Source organism: Capsicum annuum, chromosome 7, assembly GCF_002878395.1.
Source record: "Capsicum annuum cultivar UCD-10X-F1 chromosome 7, UCD10Xv1.1, whole genome shotgun sequence".
NCBI lineage: Eukaryota > Viridiplantae > Streptophyta > Magnoliopsida > Solanales > Solanaceae > Capsicum > Capsicum annuum.
The window spans coordinates 16,010,080-16,021,489 of record NC_061117.1 but is presented as its reverse complement, the minus strand read 5'-3'; the positions used below and the strand labels follow the sequence as shown (position 1 = coordinate 16,021,489).

The 11,410-nt window shown below is 30.8% G+C and overlaps 1 long non-coding RNA gene across 1 annotated transcript; it reads left to right on the top strand.

The window, feature by feature from the left end:
- The first annotated feature begins 5,640 nt into the window (after window positions 1–5,640).
- Window positions 5,641–8,368, top strand: LOC124900034. The gene is made up of 2 exons (XR_007057619.1): window positions 5,641–5,755; window positions 8,039–8,368. It is a non-coding gene; the product is annotated as an uncharacterized LOC124900034 (long non-coding RNA).
- The last annotated feature ends 3,042 nt before the right edge of the window (window positions 8,369–11,410 follow it).

Genomic DNA, 11,410 nt, shown 5'->3' with positions numbered 1-11,410 from the left:
ATGACCCTTACTTTGGTAGTTCAGATCCGGGTAGTGACATTAGTGATGAAGAGAAAGGAGATCCTGTTGATTATGATGAAGTGATATATCCACTACCTAGAACTTCTTCTAGCAATATATACTTTGATAAAACTATGAAGAAGTTATGTTTTCAGTTGTATATGGTTTTTTTGAATACTATTGACTTTAGAGTGGCACTACAGAGTTACTCTATTAAAAAAAGTGTAAACCTTAAGTTGAAACCTAATAAGAAGGAAAGGGTAAGGGCTAAGTGTAAGCATAAGGGTTGTCTTTGGGTTATTTACTGTGAAAACTTACTTCCCTATACACAAGTGTTCTAAAACGACAAGAAATAAAATGTGCAACCCTTTGTGGATTAGTAAGCATTACAAAGATAGGATTATGAGTGATCTGTCAATAAAATTGCATCAGATTCAAGAACTTTTAAGAAAGGACTATGAGTTGTATGTTAGTAAAACAACCTATAGAAAGGCAAAAATTAGAATTGTGAATGAACATTTTGGTGATTTTGTTGAAGAGTTTTCTAGGTTGTATGACTATGCTGAACAGTTGAGGACCACTAATCTTGGTACCAATGTATCTATTAGGGCAATCCAGTTCCAGGAAAAGAGGTGTTTATGGGCATTTACATTTGTCTTGGGGCCTTAAAAAGTAGATGGAAAGAGGGCTGTAGAAAAATAATTAGTTTAGATGGTGCCTTTCTCAAGGGTGTATGTAAAGGTATCTTGTTGTCTTGCATTTCCAAAGATGAAAATAATCAAATATATCCTGTAGCATGGACTGTGGTTGATAAAGAAACCAAGGACGCATGGTCATGGTTTCTTAGGTGCATCAACCATGATTTGGAACTTGAAGAAAATAGGGGTGAAGAGTTAACAGTCATGTCTGATATGCAGAAGGTATGACTCTTCATCTGTTCATATTTTTCAGTTATTTATTACTGGCCAGTTTGCTGCAATGATGTCTTTAATGTTTAACTATTGTTTTACATGTTTTGATAGGTTCTTCATTTGGCACTTACTAATCTACTGCCAAATGCTGAGCATAAATGGTGTGCTAGACATATATGGGCCAACTGGAAGCAGGTTTGGTGTGGTGAGAAAAGGACAAAAAAATTCTGGCAGGTTGCAAGGGCCCCATTTGAAGTATACTTGCAAAAGAAACTTAATGAAATGAGTGAGTTGGGTATTGGAATTATGGAAGATTTGCTCAAGTACAACAAAGAGGCATGGTGTAGGGCTTTTTTTTAAGGAACATAGTAGGTGTGATATGGTTGAAAATAACATGTGTGAGACTTTCAATAGTTGGATTTTAGCTGCTAGGTTCAATACAATTATCACTATGTTGGAGGAAATAAGATGCAAAGTCATGGAAAGAATGAATCAAATGAGAGATTTTTGTGAAAATTGGATCACTGATGTATCACCAATGGCTATGGAAGTTCTTGCAGAGAATGTTGAATATGCAGCCATGTGTGAGGTGAGATTTAATGGTGATATGGGCTTTGAGACTGGTGATCCACCTTATACACATGTTGTTAATGTGAAGAGGAAGCAATGTAGTTGTAGGTCTTGGCAACTAAAGGGAATTCCTTGTGCACATGCAATTGCTGCAATGCATTACAAGGGATAGAATGTGGAGTCATATGTTGATCATTAGTATCAAAGGGAAACATACTTGAAGGCATATGAAAAGTATATTCAACCAATGACAAATATTGACATGTGGCCAAGAAGCACAAGACCACCAATTAAGCCACCTGAGATTACTCCCATGCCAAGAAGGACAGATAAAAATAGAAAGAAAGCTAAGGATTAAGCTATTAAGAAGAAGTTTGGAAATGCTACAAGAAAGGGAAGAAAAATCACATGTTCTGTTTGCAAATGTATTGGACACAACAAGAAAGGATGTCCAACTTTGGTAAGCCGAAGTTTTTCTTATTGATGAATTTTACTCCTTTTGAATATGTTTTTGACCTTTCCATATATTTTTTTGTAGAAAAAAATTTTCAGTAGTAGCTGTGGCAATCAACCAAGTGTGCAAGCCAACACTAGTACTGCAGCTGCTGCTGCTGAGAGAGATGGAAATGCTTCAACAGCTGAAGAAATGCCTGTAAATGCTAAATCAAGCAACAGAAGGCCTGCAGAAAGGCCTTCAAATGCTCAAAGTGCACCAACATGTTCAGGAAGACATGCAAATGCTGCATCAGTTGGTGGTGTGAGGCCTGCACGTGCCTCAATAGCTAATATAAGGCCTGTAACTGCCTTGATGCCCACTATCACTTCAGCAGTGGGTGCTACTACTACACACTCTACAACTCAGTTGTCTACTAGTGGTGTTGGTGCCCAAAAGTGAAAGACTAGTACAACTTTGAGAGGTGGTGCAAATCTGGCATATAAAAGTCGAAGGTAAAAGAAGGCAAAAGAAACAGGTTTTGGTGTGCTATTTGGACCGAGTAGCAGTGTGGTAGAGAGGGTAAGTTTCATATAATGTACTTTATATTTAATTGGTTTTAATTAGTGCATGAATAACTGATTTTTTTTTTATTTTTACAGTCTAGAAATACTGATAGAGTATTATATAGTCCAACACTTATTAGTTCAGTTTCAACCAATATTGACTTGGGTTTCAAACCAAATGGACTAAGGTGAAAAGGTGGAGCTGCAATAACTCAAAGACAGCTACAATAACAAAGTAGCAAAAGATCGAAGGCAAAGTCATCTCCAATCACTCAAGTCATATCAAGCACTCAAGCCAGCAAGAATCAATCCACAACAAGCACTCAAGCAACACATTAGTATAATTCTTTTTCTGTATTGATCCCAAGTGTTGTTAAAATAGTTTTTTAAGACTTCTGGTTCTTTATTGTTAAGATAAGCATTTTGATGTTGTTAAGACAAGTATTTTGATGCCAATTATATATTGCAGATTTTTATGTTGGCAATGGTGTTTCTCATTAAATTTTAATTTCGTTTCATTGTACATACTAACTACATAAATCAAGCCATCTTAAATAATACAACAGATAGAAAACACATGACAATGATAATGATAATAGTGATATCAATACTAATGGTTGGTCTTTCATATCTTCTGTGCCTTCCATATCTTTCCAGTCCTTATTGTCTTTGTTGCCTTCAATGTCTACCTTTATATTGTTCATTTTTATCGGTCCATCGAAAGAATCCACAACCAGTACCAACCTGATATTTTTGACATCCCCAAAACATTCTTTTCGGATTGGTTGGTGTTCTTGATATCTTAAGCTCCGCATAAAGTCCACAATAACAAATTCGAACTGTCATGGTGTTTCAAAAAATTACATAAAAAATTAACTTTCCAATATTACAACCATAGCAAGAAAAAAATTAATGAACAAGAACTTGGAGAGAGAAAAAATGGAGAAGAACGGATGAAAAAAATTCTCAAATTGCTCCAACAATAGTGTTGGAAGCAAATGAGGAAGAAGGAGCATTTATAATGGGTGTTGGAACTCTTTTTGACCATTGGGGCCCTTTAATTTTTTGGCTGACGCGCGGCTGGAGTGTAAAACACACGCTCCTATGTGGTCCCAGCCACATAGGATGCCACATCAGAAATTGCGTTTAAAAAGTTGCTTTTTAATGGGTTCATGGGTTCAGATGACAAACATGTAAGTAGAAACATCCAACTTACAAAACTGACATAGTACAAGGGTCCACAAGGTCATTTTGCCGCATGAAAAAATGCAACATCTTCATTATGAATTATTACTACTGTAGCAACAACCTCTAAATTAATAATTCTCCTGAAAAAAATTTTCTTTCGTAAATGATAAAATCAAGTTAATACGAATAAACCATAAAATAAAAATAGTATAAAATCATACTCTGACAGATTGGTCAGATATTGCACCAAATTCAGATTAAGAGAGTTTGAGTTTGCACATTATTTTCTATCCTCCTGAAAAAAATTCTTTTGTAAATGATAAAATCAAGTTGATAACGAATAAATCATAAATTTTTTTTTTAAAATAGTTCACATATCATACTTTGACAGTTGGTCGGACCCTGTGCCTAATCCAGATTAAGGACAATTTGAGTTTACACATTATTCTCAATTCTTTTGGAAAAAATTTCTTTCGTAAATGATAAATAAGAATTGTACTCTAGTCATACTCTGGTAGATTGGTCATATGCTGCGCCAAATTCAAATTAAGAACAGTTTGAGCTTACACATTGTTCTCAATCCTGCTGAACACCTACCACCCCTAAGCTACATTCTTCAGATGTGTTAAGATTGTTTTAACCTTTATATTTAACCAAATAGAATAACATTTTATTTATATACACAGTATAATTTTTTGACGAAAGCTGTTCACCTGACCACCCTTGGTATAAGGTGACTCCGTCCCTGGGTCAGACGCCGGTCGAATTCAGACTAAGAGCAGTGTGAATTTGCATATTATACTCAATCATTCTCATGGAGATGCACAATAATAACATTAATAATGATGAGAAAAGTTAAGTGAACAATTTGAATTTTCACATTATCCAAATAGGAGTAGTTATATCTAGGACTCTAACGCGACAATAATAAAATTAACTACGTTTGAAAATCATGATAGAAAATTTTACTCCTCAGTAGAAATCAAGAACCCTTAAAACACTAATAACCAAAAAAAAAAAACAAAGAAATACTAAAATCAAGAACCTTAATTCTTAAAATTAAGAACCAAGATCAAGCCTAAAACCTTAACAAAATAAAAAAACCCTAAAAATAAAACATAACCAAAAAAAATAAACAATTACTAAAAAGATAAAATAAAACAATTACCATACAGATGAAATAACATAATAAAAGAACTAGAAAATAAGAAATACTGTAAATCCCTAAAAACATGAATCAAGAACACTAAATTGCAAAAATAATAAATAAAAAAATAAACTTTATGAAAAAATTTAAACAATTACAGTACAGACGAAATAATATAAGATAGAGGAATCAAATACAAAATGACCTAAAATGCCTAAAAACATAAATCAAGAACACTAAATTGTAAGAAAAATAAATAAAAATAAATAAAGAAAACAAACTTTGTAAAAAAAAATTAAACAATTGCCAAACAGAGAAAAAAACATCAGATAGGAAAAATCAGAAAACAAGACAACTGAACAGTTACTAATTTTGGTATTGCATATTGAATTGGCTTGCAGAAAAAATCAAGAACATGATAGCTATTTCATCATTTTTTTTTCTAATTCACAAGATAAATGAATCAGAAATCAAGAAATTAACAGATAAAGGAGCCATATAGCAAGAAATAACAAAGTTCATAAAAAAAAAAATTTAAACAATAACCAAAACAAAAAAAACTCTAAGTTGACAAATTAACAAATATCCTAAAAACCCGAAACCCCCTAAAAATATAAAACAAGAAACCTTAAATTGAAAGAATAACGACTTTATAAAAATGAAATATAAACAATTTCCAAGTAAATATTACAACACATGAACCGGAAATGAAGGAAAAATTTAAAGCCCGTAAATTATTACTATATTTAATAAGTGAAGTGACGACAAAGGGTGTTTCCGTAATAATATTAACTTTTGTGGTCATTTTGATAATTGCCTCTCAACCCTTTTAATTCCTCTTACTGTAACACGTTCCACTTCTATGGGATACAACTCATTTCACTATGGTTCACTTTAATTTTGCATTCTTTCTTCATTTTGCTTGTGAACTCTCTCTCAGGTAAGTTCCTCTCTTTCTATTTAGTTTTTGTTGGTGTTTTCATCTGTTTTTTCAATCATGCATATGTTTGGGTATATGATATAGATAGACCAAATATATGTAAGAAAGTTGAGATGTTTTCACTCTTTTAATTTTTATTTGTTTGCATCTAGCGTGAGCTCCAAGTTCTATTTGAGTTTTTTTTTCACACCTTGATAAGCAAAATCTTGAACATGCATGCACTTTTAATTTGGGGATGTTGTATTCTATTGAGCTTTTCCCTCTGATTGCCTTTCTCATTGCACCTAATTTTTAATAGCGAGATTTTATTGGTGGGTATCTAGTGGTTTCTTTGTGTCGTTGAATAACTTCTTGCTGGATTTCACATGCATATAGTTAAGGTCAAATTTGCATATTGATGTATTGACATGTTTGATCTATCATTTCACAATTTGAGAGGTGAGAGTTGATTTTTCATCTGGCATCTATGAAAAAATATCGTAACCAATTTCAGAAAGTCGCATGCAAAATTAGCTGATGTGTTTTACACATTGGATAAAGCATGTACAATTTTGGAATTTAACAGTCTAATGAAGAAAGTCAAATAGATGGATGTTAGGGTGAAAAATTACTTGCAGAAGGCTGGTTATGACAAGTGGACTAGGGTGTATGCTACTTTAAATCATGGTTTTACACTCACGTCAAATATTGCAGAAATCATAAACAGACATCTAAAGAAAGCGAGAGAATTGCCTATATATGATTTCTTAGAGGAAGTTAGAAAGATGTTTGGCAGATGGAATCACAACAATCGATAAGATGGGACATTCACATGCACCCCTGTTTGCGGGAGATACAATAATCTTCTTGAGTTAAATGAGGTCAAGAGTACACGAATGAGGGTAAGTAATTTATTAGAAATAAATAATTTTAATGTTATGTTTTGGGAAAATACATAAATACCCCCTAATGTTGGACCATTTTTTTTAAAAAGACACTTGAACTTTGTGAGTATCCTAATACCCCTAAACAATTTTGAATCAATATTACTACACCAGTTTTGGATGAAACCCAGTTTCAAAAAGTAGGTGTTTTGCACGTACCAATTAAAATTTGACACGTCTGGCTTAATAAAAAAATACATATTTTTTATTTTTAATTATTTTCTTTATATTTTTTTCTTCTTTCTTTTTTCTCTTTCTTACTTTTTGACTTTCTTTTTTCCTTTGCACCAATAATTCCACTCCACGTGTTCTTCTCCACAAAACATCTCTATTCCCTTCGGCCATTACACAACAATTAGAATAATTTTTTTAATAATTTTTTAGCACTTTCTCAACTTTGATTAAGTTATTAATATGAAATTAATCATCCTTTTATCTGAATAAACTTTGATATTTTAAAGCAATGAAGATTTAAGAAAAATAATATCAAAATTAAATTTTTTTGCAAACGAATTAGTGAATTTTCTAAAACCCGTAAATAGCTTATTGAAATGTAAATAAAAAAAAAATACTCCTAATCATCTTGAAATATATTGAATTTTATAAAATTGTTCAAAATGTAAAAAAAAAAAATTAATATAAGAACTTGAAATTGAAGAAAGTAAACATGGTGATAGTAAAAGGTGAGTAGAGTTATGGAGATGATTGAAAGGATTGAGGAGAAAGAGAGTTATGGTGATGATGTTGTTGTTGTAATTGATGTTGTTGAGTTATGGTGATGAAGAAGAAGCTATCAAATGGGGAAGAAGACAATGGTGGGGTGGGGGTATTAGCAGGGGTGGGGGTGGGGGTGGGATAGGGGGTATGAAATAATTTTTAAAATTGAATAAATATTATATATTTTTTTATAAAATAAGAAGATAAATTATATATCAAATTATTTACATGTGACAACTTTTAATTGGTCAATAAAGTCAATTTTGAGCCTTTTCACGCGTCTGTGGCGCGTGTATACATGCAGAGAGTCAAAATGGTGTATTTGCAACAGAGTAAAGAAGAATCATGGGGTAATAGGTCGAAGTTAAAGTTTAAGTGTCTTTTTGCAAAACTCGGACAAGATCAAAGAGGTCTTTATGTATTTACTCTTATGTTTTAATACATACATATATACATATACTTATATGTATACACATATATGTACATATATATTACTATTTATTCATCGTAGGTTGTATCTGCAACGGACTATGGTTATACTGTCTACATGAAGATAGACGTTATATCATTTGTTTGGAGAAGAAGGGATGTACTTGCCATAGATTTCAAATTGATGAAATTTCGTGTGCTAATTCTTATGCAGCTAAAGAGCAAATATTTTTAAGCTGATGATTACTGCTCTAACTTATACAAGCCAGTAGTAGTGTTGGGCATGTATGAGATTCCTCTATTGCCACTGCCTGATAGGTCTACATGGGAGGTACCAGATTTTAATTGAGCGAAATTGTTCTGCCGCCAAAGTACAAATGTCCCCCCGGAGGCCAAAGAAAAGAGAAAGAGAAAAGTTTGTTAGTGATTTTTATAAGACTGAATCCACTAATTCATGCAGTGCTTGTGGGATGACTGCTCACAATAGGCGTTCGTGTAGAAAAATACTCCGAATTGAATAATTTTATACATTTTAATTTGTTTATGTTTTGTTTTTTTTTTGACTATTTTCAACTATATAAATAAAATATCAGTTATAACTTGTGACTGATTTTAGTTCGAATTAATGATCAATAACATGACACATTTTGTTATATACTTTGTTTGCATATTATATTGAAATTGTAATTTTTCACACTATATGAACATTTTAAAAGAAATAAATTACATATATATTTCACTTTACATTATAACTGTATCAGTATGCAGTCTAATATAATAATTTATCGGTTCTAACTATCATGCCGTTTATCATATTATATGCATATGTTTTTGTATATACCTAAAATGTATATATACATATTTTTATACTTATAAAAATTCAAGATTGTATATGTATCAAATTAAATTATATAAAACGTAATTATTTATTAATATGAGTAATAGATTTCTATGAATATATGTATTTTTAGTTAAATTAACGTATATAAAAAAAATATCATTTGTTATGTATGTATGTATATATGTAGGAAACTACGCCTAGTTGAATAGTTATATACATTTTAATTTGATTATACTTCACTTTATTTAATAGCTCCAAATGTATAAATAAATAATCAGAAATGACTTATGATTAGTTTGAAATAATGATCAATAACGTGTTGTATTTATATAATGTATTTATATAACTGTATAGATTTTAATTTATTTATGTTTAACTTTTATTGAATAGCTCCAAATGTATAAATAAATTATCAGTAATGCAGTTGTTAACCATATATGCATTCTAATGTAATATGCAGTTGGTTTTAACCCTCATAAAATCTATCATATGTGTATATGTATAAGTATATATGTATACCATATTCTAGAATATAGTAAATGTGTCAAATTAAATGTCAATCACAAGTTAAGAGATTGAATTTGTGTATTTAAAAATATGGTATGTCAATAACAATTGAAAAGATTGGTAATATACCATCATGACTTATTTTATTAACATATAGATATACAAAGTTTTATATATATAAAAAACTTTTTTCATAATAAATGTATAATTATAAACAAATAATAATTAGTCAATAGAGATTCCAATTTCTACAAAGGCAAAGACAAATGTAAATACGTATTACATGGCTCATCTACGAGACATATTCAATTAATGAATACATACACATTATTATGTGTGTTATTAGTATTCTTTAGACAACACGCTTATAACAAAATCTAGATTAGCATTCAGCAAAATACGTCATTGAACAATTTCCAACAAAATGGAGAATCATGTTCGATATTAGAATAAAAAAAAGGATTGAAGATCAGTTTGTATTTTCAACTAAAACTAACAAAATAGAGAAACATATGGACTGTCTAAGAAATAATTATCATGTCACTACTCTCACACTCAAACTGAGGCCTCACTGTCCTGTTCGGACTCTCATCATCACTAACTGCGCCAATCTCATTCTTTTGGGTCCCACACTGTCATAGAAGAGCAACATAACGGGTATGAAAAGCTTCTGCATCAAAATATCCAAGTGGTATACCTTTTTCATGGATAAGGTACTCCGCATATGAAATAATAAAGACTCCGCAATCACTGAATTAATTTTTTTAACAGTAAATACTGCTATCAGAATACATCTTTATATTTAAAAAATTGATAAAATAAAAAGCATTGAAATAGCAACTTACAAGCTTCCAAGAGATTATTGTGGTAAATTATCCATGAATACCACATCTAGGGATGATTCTTCTTCGCGATCAATGTACTTGGGATGTGATGTAAAATCAATGCCTTTTTTTTATAGAAATAAAAAATTGTTAGATATGTAGGTATCAGTTCTAATAGCTTCCTCATTTCAAGCGCAACAGATGCATCATGATGAGCTTGAGTAAGAGAGTCATACACGTATAGACATCTATTATTGAATTACAGAACAATCAAAACCCAATGTATTCTGCCAACATTAACCGGAATAAAAATGTAATCCACAGTATGCCAAGGTACAGAAGCATGGAGTCTAAATCCATTGATGTATTCGACAATTATCAAATCTTGACTTGCCAGGTTATACTCTCTTGTAGTGTCTGCATACTTCTAAAAAATATTTGATAATGTTGTCATGAATAAACAGTTTACTGTACTATACTTGTATTGGTTGTTCCGCTCGTACTTAAATTTCTTATGCAAGTAATATATAATCACATCAATGTGTTGTACACGAAAGAAATTATTATTCTTCACACAATGAGTAAATATGTAATGTATTCAGCTGAATTAACAAAGAAAAAAAGTATAGTAACTAATCGAGTCATTCAATAATTGATTGAGAAATGATAGCATTTAAAACCAGTTCTTATCCCCAATTGATTCAGCACCAAAAATAAATGTGGCTTGATGACTGATTTTTTGCTCAAGTAGTGATCCTCGTCAGAACTCCTATCAAAATAAAATTATTATTCATGTATATACAAGATCAACATAAAAATACAAAACTTAAATTGAAATGAATATATGCAATATGCGCATATGAATTATAAATGTATTAACACTACATATCATAACAAAGATAAAAATTATATATATTTGTATATATATATATATATTTGTATATATATATATATATATATGTATATATATATATACATATTCAGTTATATATAAATTAGTATAACTGTATTATGTCAATATATGTATAAGTTTTTTTACAAAATACTGTAACGATCCATTTCATCGTTATTAAATTATCCATAGTAAATTCATGAAAATACATTCCTCAATATTAACTTGGATCCAAAATAGCCAATATTTTATTTATTATGACACCTCGAATTTTTCGGTGAAGATTTTAGCCTTCAAATGTGTCTAGATAGACTCAAGCTTGATGAATTTTAATTATTCATGAGTTCTAATACCAATAATTTAGTTTTAAAAGTTCTTTAGGTATGAATTAAGGTCGTACACTATCCCTAACACAAAGTTAAGTATAAAACTTTCTTTCCGATGCAGTTTCGATATGGATTTTTATTAGGACCAACTTAAAACGATCATATCTAATAGAATATAAGGAGTTAGGGGTCCCAT